The sequence below is a fragment of the Ambystoma mexicanum genome, chromosome 3p (genome assembly GCF_040938575.1).
Source record: "Ambystoma mexicanum isolate Mex_15411 chromosome 3p, UKY_AmexF1_1, whole genome shotgun sequence".
Classification (NCBI taxonomy): Eukaryota; Metazoa; Chordata; class Amphibia; order Caudata; family Ambystomatidae; genus Ambystoma; species Ambystoma mexicanum.
This window is the reverse complement of record NC_090925.1, coordinates 981,690,651-981,707,718: the sequence shown is the minus strand read 5'-3', so window position 1 is coordinate 981,707,718 and position 17,068 is coordinate 981,690,651.

Sequence of the window (17,068 nt, the reverse complement as noted above, 5' to 3'; positions counted from 1 at the left end):
GCCGCAGAAATTATAGCGTTAACTCGGGCTTGTGAGCTTTCTGAAGGGCGTACAGTGAATATATATACTGACAGTCAGTATGCCTTTTGGGTGGCCCACAATTTCGGTAGACTTTGGAAAGAACACGTTTTCTTGACCTCGCACGGAACGAAAATCCTGCACGGCACTTTAATAGTGCGATTGCTTTCAGCACTTGTACTCCCTGTTCAGTTAGCTATCATAAAATGTTCAGCACATCAAAAAGTTACAGATGATGTAGGAAAAGGGAATGCCTTCGCCGATCAGATAGCTAAACAGACTGACACTGATTTTAGTTCAGGAATGTACGCTGTAAAAGAAGTTGTAAATGTTTGCACTTTGGGAGAAAGTATTGATGTTGTAAAAGATCTTCAAGCAGATGTTACTATAGAGGAAACTAAGAGATGGATCGAGGGTGCAGGAAGATTGAATGATGATGGGTGTTGGGTAGAAAATGTTGAAGGGAAATGGTTACTCCCTGACACCTACATTACAATGATGGTTATTATGGCTCATGGTCCGACACACGTGTGTGCGAGGAAACTAACGAAAATGCTACACAGTGTATGGGCCAATGATAAGATTTTCAAAATTGCAGAGCGGTTTGTCCAGAACTGCATGGTTTGCTTGCAGCACAATGTAGGGAAAGGTACCTCGACTCCTAGAGGAAGTTTCGCTCCACCTTCTGTCCCGTTTGAGGTTATTCACTTTGATTTTATTGAAATGGAACGATGTAACAATCTTAAATATGTATTGGTTTTTATTTGCGCATTTAGTAAGTGGGTTGAAGCCTACCTGGTTAAAGATGCAATGGCCATAACCACGGCAAAAACTCTGTTGAAAGAGTTTTTTCCTAGGTTCGGGCTGCCGAGAGTCATCTGGTCTGATAATGGGCCACACTTTATTGCCACTGTAGTCCTGCAAATTTGCAAAGGACTACAGATTGACAAACGGTTCCATTCAGCTAGACATGCCCAGAGTGCCAAATTAGTGGAAAGGCACAATGGCATTATAAAGAACAAACTCGCTAAGACGTGTGCTGGCACCAAGCTAAAATGTATTTAACAAAGAAGGTCAGAGTACTTTCCGTGTTTATATGGTGAGCATCGATGCAATCCAACCGTCTCTAAGCAGCCATTAAATCATAACAAAAAGATATAGTCTCCAGCAACGTGTCTCATTACATACATCATGTTGGATAGAAACAAATTAAATTCAATCCAGTCGACACACCAATATTATTAAATATAATTTATTAACATTTTTTGATAAGAATTATTATCATAAAAAACACACACATTGCCAAGGGTGTTGATATTATTCAAAAATGTAAACCAGTCCCTTCAATTCATCCAAGGGCTGGTACAATATAACATTCCCATCTTAAAACCACAAGACATATCCAGGTCAGGTCACAGTATTGAGATATCCCTGGTATCCCCTGTTACTCCAGTTGTTTGACCAAGCTAAAATGGCCAGACGCCTTACCGATCGTGTTACTATCGATGAGAACGACCCCTCAAACTAAGACTGGGCTCTCTCCCTTTGAGGTGGTAATGGGGAGACCTGCTAATATTTGGGGTATGCCAAAAAGTTGCTCACTACGGGATATAGAAAATGTGCTTCTTTCAGACTACTGTAACCAGTTGACTAAAAATCTGTTTTCAATTTAGCACCAAGTGCGAGAGGCATTACCTGTACACTACGAGGGCCCTGGTCATAGTCTACGACAGGGGGACTGGATCCTCACAAAGGTTTTTGAGAGGTCGTCTTGCCTTGCACCTCGGTGGAGGGGTCCTTACCAAGTCCTGCTAGTCACCCAGACTACCGTGCGGGTAGTGGGTCGAAAACACTGGATCCATGCGACGCACACCAAACGGATCCCATAGCCCGTGCCATACGATACAGAAGACACAGAATCTCTTCCCACTGCTGTGACTCGCGTGCCTGAAACAGCACCAACCAACAAGGGAGAATCAGAGACCGTTTCAGAATCCGCAGGGCCGGACAAGACGGCCACCTTGTCTCCGCACTCCCCAACAGTGGAACTTCCGGATCAATCCTTTCTTGATCCCATTTCCGTCCGTTCACCACTTCCAGGAGGAAGTGACGACACTTTGTTCTCACCAGTAACGGCAAAATATAATTTGCGCCCAAGGAAATAAATGTACAGCATGGTCTGACTGTGCGACTGGAAAAAATAATTTGAGGGCTTGTCTTTTTGGCCCGATTGTACGGAAAGATTCTGTCGGCTAAGGGTTGTGGGAAAGACATTAAGAAGACGCGCGACTGGAGTCGCCAGCAAACAAACAATTGGTGTTTTCTCGATTGAAGACTACGATGCCTGCACCCGCTACCGCTTGTACTGAACTTTTAGATAAAAATATGACTAGTAGAGACAATGATCAAGTATGTAAGGGGACCCCCAAAGTGTATTGTTGCCTTCTCGTACTAATTACTGGATTTTTAATGACTTTTGGGTTTGGGTTATGGTATCTGGAAAAAGCATATCCGTTAGAGGACTTTTTACCTATTGAGAATGTATCCGTGATTCCCACTCCTTCTGTGCAATTACATTCTTTGTCGCCTAGAAATTCTTTGCATAGATGGAATTATCAGAATAATACCCCCTTATTAATCATGAATGCCACTCATGCAATTTTTAATAAGACCAATTGCTGGATCTGTACACATTTGCCGCAACATGGGGATAAAGGGCTTGGTTGGTATATTTACCCTTTGCCTCTGACAACTGCCTGTTATGCTTCCCTTAGAGCACTATTTTTTGGTCGATGGAATGACAGCATTTCAGGGAACTTTGATGGTACAAATTTAAATAGTTTTGAAAAGAATGTTTTGATGCCCCTGGGATGCTCGCTTTTTGCAAATAGAAGCAAGCCAAACGTTGCTTCTGTTAGGCCCTCTGATAGATTGTCCCGTCCTTTTCAGTCTTTAATCTCTTTCAAAACGGCTCCTATAGGCAATAAGGATGCCATGCCTCCATCTTATTCTGTTAATCACAGCCCCGATTCAGTATCCTTCTGCATACAGAGGAATGGAACACGACCAATGGGTAATTTTAGAAAGTGCGCCAACGTTGCGAATTTGACTAGTGAAAACAGACCGTAGGCAAACCTGTCTATTTTGTTTACGGTAATGTGGCATTTCCGTGGTTTCCCTTGGATTGGCAAGGAACCTGTTATTTATGGTTTCTATTACCTGGGGTATTTATTGCCAGTACTACAGAAATTTCAAAGACTCGTCCAAGACGAGGTGTAAAAAGGGGATACTCCGGCGCAAACTTTAGGAGATATTATGAAATCTTTTGTACCATTTTTTGGGCAAATTACGAATTCAGAAGATATTAGGGGACTAGCGAGAGTATTGGAGAGAACCATCAATTGGACCACTGACATACTCTATAATATGACGCTAGAGCAGAGAGCGATAAGATTAGTGGCTCTTCAGAACCGGATGGCATTAGATGTCATCCTGGCAGAGCGAGGAGTATGTAAATTAGTGGGGTCCGCTTGCTGCGTTTACGTTCCAGACTCCTCTCCAACGATCTTTAGGCCGATCCAAAATCTACATGTCCTTAGTTTAGAAGTACATGTTCCTGAGGGAAATTGGGAACTTGGTACATGGTTTTGGGACCTCCTACGGTCATGGGGATGGAAGTTGTTCTCGGCCCTACTGATTATCTTGGGAGGTTTTCTGTTTCTTTGATGTTGTATACAGTGTCTCCCTGGTATATGCTTAGTATTAGGGGGATGTTGCGCGCAAGCAACAAGTGTATTGGGGAATACAATATACGCCCCAAAGAAGCTCTCCAAAGAGTATGTGTTGAAGGAAACTCTGGTATCAGACCTAATGGCAATAGATATGTCTGACAATGATTCGGGGTGTCTGGACGATGACGCATGGAGTTACTTGCAATCAAATCAGAAATAGTATTAGCACTTGGCATAGGCCAAAAGGAGGGTTTGTCAAACCGGATATTAAATTATGCCTCTTATTACAAACGATTTGTATGTACATTGGCCTACGCCAAGTTGCTTGAAAAATTGTACGCAAATAACACTCTGCGGCAAGGTCTTGACCTTAGAAATTGATGTAAGCCACCATCTCAAATCAAGCCTCCATTTTAGGTTAGAAACCGTCATTTTGAGGTTTTATACAAAGTCACCCTGTAATCTAAAATGGCTGTTTCGTGTGTCCTTGTTCTTGCCTTAACCTCTCCAACCTTTGTAGGGAAGTTAATGTCCAACCTGCCTTCAGGCTACATGTTGGGGTCATGTAGACCTTGTCCTTTGTTGACCTCGGAGCAGCGGATTACTTAAATTAGCAATTTTAAACTACAAGTATAGAAGAACAGTAATGCTATCCGAATATAATATGCGAAACATTGCTTTGGTCTGTATTAAAGCAATATATAAAGAGTGTAAATGTTAAATTGAAGAATAATGGAGTGTGTTAGTAAATGTATCGAAAAGTAAACCGCATGCACGAGATATGTAAATTAGGAAAGTGAACCCAGCGCAACACTAGCCTAGTGCATGATTAACCTGTAAGGGGGCTGGACATCATTTTACAAATTATATAAAAGCACCGATGTCCAGCTAGGAAATTCCCTCACTGCTCATATTGGACTTGCTGGTGGTCTCTGTGATGTACTGACGGCCAAATAGGTATTTGTATACTTTGTTGAATACTGTTCAGTTTTGTAATAAAGATTCTGGGAATCTTTATAAGCCTGTGTCGGTGTATTTTCCTTTGCTCGGTGTAACAGCCGTAATATTGTATTTTTTATGATTCCACACTAGGACCGAGGTCCAGACCCAGAAAGCAGCGCTGTATCCAGAACCCGTCAGACCCCGACCAGCGGCCGTGCTGTGAGCAGAACCAGTGCCTGAGACCATCAAGCGGCGAGTGAAGCCCAAACCTGACTAGATCGGTGACGAGGCCCATTTCCATTCCATTCCAAAACTAGGTGTCAGTGTCTAGTCTAGAACTATACAGAACCAATCTCTTAGTTTAAAGTAATCTTATCCCATCCATTTCAACCTGTCCAGAACTGCATTTAGAATGTTTTGTCCATCCTATGATTCCAAATCTGTAAAAGCGCCATCTGTCATTTCTGAAATCTTAACTTTATTTCTGAAAATCTACCTTCACAAAAACGTCCGTATCTTTTGAACCACACGTCCTAGAAGCGAAATTTCCAATTCCTTATAGTTTTTCCGTAATCACAATTTACGCACGTGGAAAAAGTGCAGCGAATTGCAATTTAGCTCAATTTCAATTTCTGTCAAAATAGCTGCTCCTTGTTCTCAATTGCTGAATTTCATTTTCAACCTGGTAATCACTCATGAATGATTGCTAGTTTTGACCTGAACCAATCCGAAGTAACTATCAGTTATTCTGAATATCCCTTAGTAAATTGAAATCATTTTAGCATATTTTTCCATCCATTGCAATCACATTCCATAGCGTTTTGACCTATGTTTTAAAATCATCCCTGTGTCTCTCTAAGCTTGCTGGGGGGAACTGGAATTGAACTGCATTCTTGAATGTATTCTTGAAACCTGTGTACCCTCCTTCCCATCTCTTCATACTGCATAGTGTGGGGGAGTGAGTAGTCACAGGGGAAAAAGTGATTATATTATCTTCTGATTGAATTCATATCAAGTTTATTTCTGTGCTGCATTCTTTCCCATCTTTCATTTCCTTGAACCATAAAAGTATTCTCTGCTACCTTATCCTTCCTCTTCCGACTCCTTTCAGATTAAAGCGATTGTGCTATTGTAATATACCCCATTGTTGATTACCATCCATATTCATAAGTGTACTATTCAAATATTATTTTATTCATAAAAGTGTGATATATACATATTGTTTATTCTTCAAATAAACCTTTTTAATTTGCAAAACAAAACTATTTCTTGGCTCAGTGAGGTCAGGGGGATTCAAAGAGAGGGACGTTATATAAGGGTTCATCATCCAGATCTAAGAACATTTGACATAAAAATATATAAATAAGGGCTTCCATTGGGCATCCCATCCTAAGCATTGACTTAGTTGGATTGCTGGATTGAAGGCACTTACAGCTTGCGTTTCTTTGCATGTTTACACATGTAGAACCAGCTTGATATATTAGCACAGGCTTCTTCATCTCGAGCCTGAGATGACACTTTATCTTCGATACTTTCTTAATATTTTTATAGAATATCTGTCTCCTTTAATTTCTATATCTCTTCTGTGTACGTCAACTCTGCTTTGTATGACGTCACCATTCATCTTTGCCATTAATTTGTCATGTTTCTTCTGGAATTTAATTCAACTGACCATCATACTGTCTTGTATGCAGGTATGGTTTCCTCAAGGGGAACCTTGCTTGCCAGATTCTCCTAGGTATCGGTATTTTCACTGGTACCGCACATGTCTCACCCTCTGGCATCCATAATATAGGTGCTATGGGCGAAGTGGTTGAGGTGGGGGTATTTGGCTCCTTCTCTACAATACACATGTTGTCGGGGTGCCAGTAATAGTTACGGGAGACCTTCTGCCAGGCTCCCGAGATGCAGGCCTGCTTGTGGGGGAGCCCATGAACTGTTTGAAGGATGCATGTATTCATACCAAGGGGGAGCGCGCAAAGGTAGCTGTTCTGGCTGTTTTGCTTTGCGTGGGGGCATGTCAGGGGCATTCCAGCTGCGTCTTGCAGAAAGGGTTACTTTGCACAAATATTTCCATGAATACACTGAGCACGCAGAATTCATTCTGTGTGCAGTCTTGCGCAGTGTCGTTCTAGGTACGTGGCCTTTACAAGATCAATGCAGACTTTTCCATGGTTCGGGCCTTAGGTGTTAAAGGATTGTGGCACATAAGTGACCTCATGGGAGGGGAAGAAAAAGAGATGTGGGAAAAGCAAAGCCAGAAGTAAGTGAGCAGTGGAAAAAATGAGTGAAGAGCAGAGACAGGAGTCAGAAGGAACATTGGAGAAGGTACATTTGAAGAATCAGAAATATGAGACAGAGCAGTCCTGCAATAAGTGAAAATAAAGCAAAATAAAAGAAGTGGTGGCTAGAAGGGTTAAAGCAACCCCCCGAAACAGAATTTTTCATCCTGGAAATCATTATGGAGAGAGGAAAGGCTATATGCAAATCAGGCTTGGTACTACCCCAAAAGAGCCAGTGCAGGCCAAACTGCTTGGTCACACCTCTTCTGCACGAGACCACAGCATCCTCAGACAGGTTTCAACCTCATCAGTGAGGTGTAGCATTGGTCTCTGGGATGAGCACACTCGGGATCTACATCTGGGCATATTCTTCCTACTCAGGGTGACCAAAGCAAAACAAACGGGCGATGGCAGGAAGGGTGAATTTAATCTTAACCTCTGTCATCGCTCTGGGTCACTCTCCAGACCACCACTCTTCAGCCTGCTAAGGCATTTCAGAAAGGGTAAAGTCCAAATGCAAACCAGCATTGGACCCACCCTAAAAGGGGCAGTCCAGCCCTAACTGATTGAGCACAGTCAAAATAATCCATAATGGGACAAAAGGTAGTAGAGTCAGTAGTTAGAAGATGAAAACAAATGTCACCCTCTAAAAAGAATCAAAAGGTAGTAGTGAATGAAGTAAAGAGTCTAGGACTTCACCGAATTAAGAACGGGGGCCAGGTGGACGATATAGAATAGGAAATGCAACATAGAGAGGTCTCGACAAGGACATACAATGATAATGGTTGAAATGAATGGAAGAGAAAGAGTAGAAGTATTTCTAATCTGACAATGTTAAAATAATAAAGACATTTTAAAAAAGAAATAAAAGGAGTAGAAGGAAAGGCAATCCACGAGGAGGGGTACTGAACTGAACACCCGTGCCATAGCCAATCAAAGTGAAATGAGGAAAATGGGATGAAGTAGGCGAGACGTGGAAAGAATACTAGAAGTACCAGCGTTTAAAGGAGGAATCCAGGTTTCTGTGAGGCAAAGACACTATAGAAATTTAACGACCAGGCCAAAAGTAGGAGACGTTTGGCTGCAAATTGAACATGCATTCCACAAGGCAGTGGAGACAGTGGAAGAAAGAATTGAGAAAGACTTGGTAATCTAGGGCTGCGGCTAAGGTTATTGGGATTTCTTGAGCATGAAGAGAAAGGTGCATGAAAATCTGACAGGCTAAAGAAGCACTTGCCTACGCAATCTGTATCTACCTGTCTAGGTAGACTTCCACACACGTACTCTCCTCTCACTCAAAGACTACTATCACCAACTTTCACCTTTATTCATTTTTAAACTCATCTGGTTGACAGTTCCACCCATTCTAGGTGATTTTGTTTTCACTGTCCTCACGTTAAAGGTTCAGTCGAGAACCCACTTTTGGCTTAAAATACGCCCATTAAATGAGATCACTCACACTCGGCACATCCCCTGATGAGGGCACTTTCTTGCCTGGGTTGAGTCCACTCTGTTTGAGACTGTCAGTTGACGTTGCCTCATTCAATTTATGAGCAGGGAAGCAACGTACCATTACTGTATAGGTATGCACTCCCCTATTGTGCCAGATTATTTCACTGCTGTCTTACCTAGCTTGTTATATTTGAGGAGACTTGATGTGCACTTTTTCCAGATGAACCTTACCGGTACCACAAGTCCAGATTATGAGGAGAGAGCGAACCGACTGAATGATAATTTGTGCTGTTGGTGTTCAGCTGTTTCTGCCGTGCCATGTACCTCATTAGTGCAAGTTACTTGCGAGAGCTTCCTACTCGCCAGCCCCTGGCTTTTCAATCACAAATATTTTTGTATTTAAGAATGACAAAATAATGTTGTCTGTTTCTCCCTTTCTTTCTACTTCTCTTCCTTTACCCCCACTCTTCTTCTTTTCCTTTACCTCAACAGAAAGAAAGCAGGGCATAACCCAAGTGAATTGTAAAAACTCCTCTATTCCTGTTTTTGGACATGTACCATCATGGTGTAGACCCCATAATTAATTTGGCTGTACAGTTTTTTAGGAACATTTTGAATACATTCATAGAAGGCATCAGAGCATGTTATGACTCCATTCATTATATTTGATAACCTGATTAAGGCTACTTTCATAATGAAGGCTGGTACCCTCCCCCATTGGAGGGGCTGCAAGGTGGGTGGGGCGGGAGGCGCCAGGAAGACTGGAGAGGGGGAGGCTGCTGTAGCAGCTGCCGGAAATTTCCTGAGGGTGTGGTGACTTGCCCTCGGCCAGAACAAAGGGAAGAGACACAGGGGCCTCAGCAACGGCGTAAAAAGTCACTGTTAAAAAGGATCTGGGAAGTGGAAGGAAAGCAACAGGTCTTCCACTTTCACCAGCCTGACCTGCCGAGCGCCCTGTGGATCACCTGGACCTTCTTTTACCTTTGACATGCTCTCACGCAGCTTTTTTCCTGGTTTGCTGCTCTTGCCGTTCGGACATCGTTGGGAAGTGCTGCCATGGGAGGATCTGCCTTAGCTGCTCTTGGGACTCCTGTGGTCATGAGCTGCGGATCAAAATGTGCTGCTTGGTGCTGTTTTTGTTAGACCTGGCACCAGGCTTGCTGGACCCCACTGGTGCAGTTAAGGATGTTGGGTGTTGCTGGGCGAATGCTCCCTTATCCGGCGCTCCTTGCTGGGGTCGGACAGTGGGGGTGGAGGCTTGGCACATTGTGCAGGCTGTGCAGGAGTTTGTTTTTTTCTTGCACAGGGATCAGTGGGTGTAGGAGGAGGCAAGGGCTTGCATACATCAGATGTGAATGGGTCAAAGTGGAGGACTGGTTGGGGTGTGAGGGCAGAGTGAGGCAAATGGGCTGGCTGGGTGAAACAAAGCACATTTATGAAAATTGTTAGCGGTGCAACCCCACCAAACGGCCGCTTGGGTGAAAAGAAATGTATTTACAAAAGTGTTAGCAGCGCAGTCTTGCAATCATGCCACATGGACAATAGATTTATAGAAACAGGTTAGCAGTGCGACCTCCCCGATCGGGCCGCTTGGGTGAAAAGAAAGAAATATATTTACAACAGTGTTAGCAACACGGCTTTGTAAACGGGCCACTTGGGTAATTTATTATGGCAAATTGTTGACAGCGCAACCTGGCAATCGGGCCGCAGAGGTGAAAAATGAACAGGAATGAGAATCATTGGCCGCCATTCAAAGGGGATTTTTTGGTAAAGATTCAAAACCTCCACGAGGAAGGAAAGTAGAAGACATAGTGTATAGGGGTGCCAGACCCCTCCTCCCCTCAATGGAGTACAGATAACATGATAGGCAGATCAATGGTTCTATTATTGTAGAAATCAAAATTATAGCAGCTTTTTTTAGGTAAAAAAGTGCATGTGGCGCAGTGTATATTTGGGTTAGAATGACCCAGGAAGTGTAGAGTGCTTCAGGTATTATACGCATATCATGAATATGTAAAATTATATTATAAAAAAGGGATAGCAAGTGAGAAATGCTTAAAAGTAAATGACTCCCGTTGGGTAGCACAGTAGGCAGACTGGGATACATTTCAAAATGGTTGCCAGGGCACAAAATTGTGTCTAGCTTTGGGGCGGGTGTGAGAGAACCCTGCCTCATGCTGATACAGTAGAAGGTCTTTGGCAGCATATCATTGTGAAATAGGTATGACTAGAAGGTTACATTTGGCATTTGGCAGGAAAACCAGACAAGAGTCAGAATGAGAAGGGCATGATGTACTTTTGAAGACCAATTTGACAAGACCAGTTGCATTACTGAATTACTACAGTATGAGGCACTGACTAAACTTGGCAGAACCTCAAAGAGTAGATACAAATTGGCAAGTGATGTGATTATATTTTTTTTGCAGAAGATGAAGAATTATATAATTATGTTAAGTCGGGTGTAAAATAGCCTTTCAGTCTATGTGTCAGACAGAAGTGTTTGCCAACTATGAGCTAATGTGGGCTTGGTGAGTAACAGATAAGCCACCCAATCAAAAGATAGGGATGGCTTTTCTCTGGCTAAATGACCTATCAGATATATGTTCTGACAAAATAGTAATTTGCATGACAGTGTTGCATCATTCAACTAGGCCTATAGAAGCAGGGGAAGGCAGAATGACTGTGTGTGCTTTCCTGAAGTGTCTTGTACACTCAGCTAAATAAAAGACTGCTGTGAAAAACCACCCGGGCATCCGTTCCTCTGTTCCTGTGTCTGAGTCTGAATTCACAAATGCCAGAAAGCTTGATGGGATGGGATGGGATGGGATGGAAAAAGACCCTCCTGTGCACTTGGCAACCACGAGAGGGGACCCTGAAGTCTTACACAAGATCCAGGGACAAGGATCTCAGCTTCATGTTGGTGTGCTGACAGAGATGGTAAGATGCCTCAAAGAGACGGGTGAGTTGCAAAACTACAGTATGCTGTCATATTTTGTCAGAGGCATCTCACCATGACTGTCAGAATGACACAATTGGCATTAGTGAATTATGGTATGTATTGTAGGGGCCAGAGGCAAAATGAAATAATAAAAACATGTATTAAGTATATATTAAGGGGATTGTGGTAATTTAGAAAGTAATGGGGAAAGTAACGGGGAAAGTAACAAGGAGATCTTTTTTTGTGTAATCAGAGAGAGAGAGAGAGAGAGAGAGAGGCCCGAGATTCCTAACCCAAGAGGGTTCAGAAGAAATTGTTATACACTTCAGTTTGAATAAATTAGCCGACATACAGGACAGGTCCATATAAGATAACAATTTAAACTTCAATTTTTATTCAGGTTTTCAGAAAGAACAGTTTCCCCATGTCCCCCCCACCCCGCACCCCCACCATCCCAACTTGTGCCCACCCCCCCTGTCCTGTGTCTAAGCCAAGTCTGTTGTGCCGGGAGACTCGCAGCGTGTTCTCCCTCCAAATGTGATGCAGCTGGTGCCCTTAACGCCGTTAGGCCTGGAGCCGTCTCGCCCCGGGTGCTGGGCATCCCCGTCCACTGAGGTACTGCTCTCCGCTTGGATCGCCCCATTGGGTCCGAGTTCTCTCACCGGAAGGTTCAATGGACCTCCCATCCCCAGGATTGTTGTATTCCATACCAGTTTGTAAAGAAAGCGCTGGTGTCATTGTTCACCATGGCAGTCAGTTTATCCATTATAAACATGTTTTTAACCTTTTTCATCCACTCTTCCTTGGAGGGGGGCTCCGGGCTTTTCCATTTTTGTGCAAGGGCTACTCTGCCCGCCCGCAACATTGTCTCCCACATCCTCGGGTACCGGTGAACTTCTATTTCCTCTGGGGGGAGGCCCAACAGCATCGTCAGAGGATTGAGAGGTAAGAGTTCCTCTATCACTTCCACCATCCAGCCCCTCAATTTAAATCCTGTAATCAGGTAATTATTAGGGGCGTAAATAAAGAGTGATCACTAAGGAGTAATGTGAAGAGTCAACTAGTTTGTCTGTTTGTGTGTTTGTGTCGAAGTCAAAGAGTGACAAATGTGTACGGAGTGTGAGAAAAAGTCAAGAGGTTATATAATTTATTTAGGGAAACTGTTGGTACCAACACAGAGGTAGACAGAGAGCAGTGAAAAAGGTAGGGGCTTGGCCAGTGATTGTTGGAGCACCCTCATATTTATTGTTTTTGATGTATGAAGTCAAATTATGACTCTAAATTGTACCTTTAAAGCAAGCGAGTGGAATCGGGTAAAGGGTTACATTTTATATACTCACAAAGATAAGACTCTTAATGGACTAAAAAGTTTTAAACAATAGAAAACTGACAAGCTAATCAGCAAAACAAAGAGATAGATAAGACATATAAGAGACTCTGCAGGCATTTTCATGGCTTGGAAAAAAGTGTGTAGTTGGGAGAGGGTCTTAAAATTGAGTTATGGGGTACAATTCGACAGTCATTTCCCTTTCTCTGTCAAAAAGTGAAGTTAATGTTGTACATGACATTTTAAAAATGCAAAAAAACAGAGATATAGACACTTTTATACAGCATGCAGCTGATAAATAATTATGTGGCTGACATGAAGAAATTAGATGAATGTTTCAAAAACCGCGCTGCTGGAATTAGCTAAAGCTCTTTTCCAAAGCCAAAAGATAAGAGCTGACGGAGCCATGAAAGGATTAATAAGTGTAGAAAAAACAGAGCTGTTCGTACGTGAAAACATGAGATAACTGTAAGCCCCTTGGGGCTGATCCTCCCAAAGATCTGACCTTCCCTCCTCCTCCTCCTCCTCACCTGACAGACAAGAGACTGAAGTTGCAGTCAACTGAGGTCTTCTGGCAAGGTAATCCTTCTTCCTTCTTCTTTCTTCTTTTTTTTGTAGTGTGTGTCTCTCTCTCGGAAGGAAGCCACAGTGAAATGCTGTTTGGCAGCGCAACCTATGACTCCTCTCCCGAAAGGGACTCCTTGGGGATAAAGCCTGTTCAGGCACAAAAAAAACCCAAGTGAGATTCCGCTGGTAAGGAAGATCCCACTTCACCAATGCAGAGTGGAAAATGGGCTACGCAGGCCCCACAACGTAGCAGGTATAGTGTATTGGAAGAGAGTCACCAAACAGAGGGGCGGCTGGTTGCAGACTGAGGTAATTTCAAAGAGAATGGGTAAGAGAGTAATGGCAGCAAAATAGGGAAGGATTAAGCAACGAAGCAAGAGGGAAATGAGAGCCAAAACAGGGGAAGGCAGACCTCCGGAGGAAAAACTGTAGCGAAAGTGAGAGAGAAGGTGAGAGAGAGAGCGTCCGAGGAATGCAGCGGAGGCGGAGACAAAGCGCCGACTGAAGGCCGTGGGGAGAGAAAGGAGAGAGAGAGCAAAACAATGTACCAGCAAGGGGCCAGGACAGAAAAGAAACACTACCGTAGCGCAACCAAGAAGAGAACAGAAACACAGCAGCTGACAAACAGGTTGCAACGCACAGCGCCCAAGGAGGCATGGCTAACATGCCTCCCTGGGACACTGCGCATGGAACCTAGACCGCTGCAGGCCAGACAGTGAAACAATAAGTGAATAAACAAACAAACAAACAAACAATGTGACGGCAGCGCTAATGGCCGCCGTATAGTCTGAAACGGGGCCACAGGCGCCATGACACGGAGCGCATGACAATAACCTTGTGAATTGAAGCATATGTGAACAAAATTTTACACACAGAAAGAAAAATTTGCTGTTTTGTTTTACCATGAATGGCAAAATGCATGCATGTGTGTTAAATAATTAAAACAGAAACATTGTCATGATTCACCGTTTCCGCCCCTTCTGGACTACATTGTCCAGCAAACACTGCAAAACCCTTTCTAGTCTACTTCCAAAATGGCTGACGCTGTTATGAAGTTCCCTGTCTAGTGTTTCAACTGACTTGCCACTTCCTAGAAAGCAGATGCGCCCCGCAGCTCTGCGTGTCTCAATGCTACCTTTCCGAAATTCCGGCAAGTGTGTGTCTAACGTTCCTCCACTCCCATTCTCCCCCTAGTCAGCGATTTCCAATTCATTCCTGGTATTTTTGGTCCTGGCCCCGCTTACCACTTGTGGAAATATCCTTCCTCCTTCTCTGCCGGCCTTGCCCAGGTCCGCACTGCATTCGTAGTCTGCCTTCGGCACGGTGCAAGCTTCTCGATTCCTTCCTGGTTCCCAAACCCTTCCTGGCCTCAGATCTATACTCACCTGACCCCCCTGCATCTCTACAAGACTAGTACCCTACCTGCACACTGGCGACAGATGGCACTCACCCATATCTGTACAAGTCCCAGACCACCAGAAAGAAGGAAAGACCTCAGAACAACAAGACTTCAAAGGATAAACAGGTGAGATTTGAGGCAAAGTGTGACAAAAATGAATGAAAAACATATGAAAAAGTTAGTGGGAATGAGCAGGGCTGGATCTGATATATGTATACGTGTGCAAAGAACACATTTAATGATTAATTTGAGCAGTTTTGAAAAAATCATTTTTTAAACAAAGCCTGTAAGTTAGCCAGGCTGACCCTGATCCTTATGGATGGAAATATACTTTTGAACCTGAACACAATTAATACATTTTTTGACAGGATATTTATGATATATATATATACATATATATATATATGCATATATGTATATATATATATATATATGTAATGCTTGTGTTTTTGAATAGGGATGCTGAGTTATGGGTCAAAATGAAAAAACTAACTGAAGGAATTGACAATGGAGAAGGTTTTCAGAAACAATCTTTTTTCATGGCATTTGTGAATATGTATTGACAACCAGGTGTTGGAGAAACACTGGATTGGGTTAATACATTGTGGGGTAATTAAACCCCTGGTTGTTTAGTCAAGCAAAGGATATAGATTTTGAAGAATTGTTGGTTCTGCCAGGGGAGCTGCATGTGGTTGAACCTTATTTTGAATATATTGTTTGTATTGGAGGCTGTCCCTGGTTATTGTACATATGTGAGCCTGGTAGGCCCCATTGAATCATTGTTTAGTGTCAAATGTCTCACAAGCTATTTTTAGGGGGTTTGTTGGTTATTTTTGGGGTTGGCGCTGGATGCTTTCTCTGTTGGGCATACACTGGATTGCCCCATATTTGTTTATTTTATGTTGGGCAAGGTGGCTATTTCTTGTTGGTGATTGATGGGACATTTTTGATAGAGTATAGATCATAAGGCATGAATGGGCCAATTGCACGAATGAGAAAAAGAGGGAAAATGTTTCGTTAAGAGGTTTTCAGTGCGCTAGAAAAAGAAAGACAGATTGCAAATGAAAGCACAGGAGAGTTTTGTTGGTAGTTTGGGACAGAGAGAAGGTATGGGATATGTACCATAATAATGCAGTGTCATTGGGATGTTATACATAGAGATTCAGGCATGTGCTCCAAGGCCAGAGCAGATTGGACAGGCTTCATGAGGGAGGACCATGTTTCCCCACTACACAGTATAACTACACAATATAGATATATTTGAAGAAAAAAATATGTCTAAGATCACACAAATTGTGAAAGGATGTTGCCGAGAATAAACATGTAATTATGAGTGCAAATTACATTAATAAATAGATGAATGCAATAATGAATGACATTAAACTAAGCACAGTGAATATTTATGGGGAATATCAAGAATGAATACGATAAAGACATCTTTTTTGCCAATGATGTTAAAGGTGCATGTAGTGATGCAAACATTCATATCTAAAAATAGGGAAGCAGTGAGTAATGAAGTAATGAGGGGAAGTGCTTGCAAACGCACCAAGGCTAAGGTTACACACAATATAGATGAAAAGCATGATATATTTAATGATATGTTTAACAGTAGTATTGAGAAGGGACCTCAGTAAATAACTGGGAGATAATCTGCACTAGTTTAAGGATTAAGATATGAAGAACACACAAGGAAGAACAATAGTATCTTTAAAGGCTTGAGCAAATGCGTATTTTCTATACAATCACACACCCTGATTAGCCTGACATCTAAGAATAAAAAGTGCACTATTTAGAGTTTTTGCAGGGTTTGTTTAAATGAAATATTTCTCTTTGTCAGTGCCCAGCCTGCTTGTACTTATTCATAAACATAAGGAAAGCTTGGCACAATTAAGCACAATATGGATTATTATTATGCATGATGAATTGATTTGTTGAGAGAAAGTAGAATATGGGGACATGAACAAAGACACACACACAAACACAGATGCATGCAGACATGCACATGCACAAACACACATGCAGATGTGCACACACACACATGAACATGCATACACACATGTACACATGCACACACAAATGCATGAACACATGCACACATGACAGGCACACACACATGATCTTGTGGAAGTATATGCAATCAATGGATTGCAGGCTTAATGCACATAAAAACTCATACAGGTAGTTAGAGAAGGAATTCAATGTTGAAATGAGACCATACACACACACATGCATATAGGATGCTTTTGTTTTAAATAAGGAATACCAGATAGGAACATTATGTCTTATTGAAGCGAAATATAAGAGTAGCTAGATTTTGGAAACTATAAATGAAAGAGAGAAAGGAATACTTTGAATTTACTGGCTTAAGAAGAGATAAGAGTAGGGTTCACCCAAGATCAGACATTGTATTAG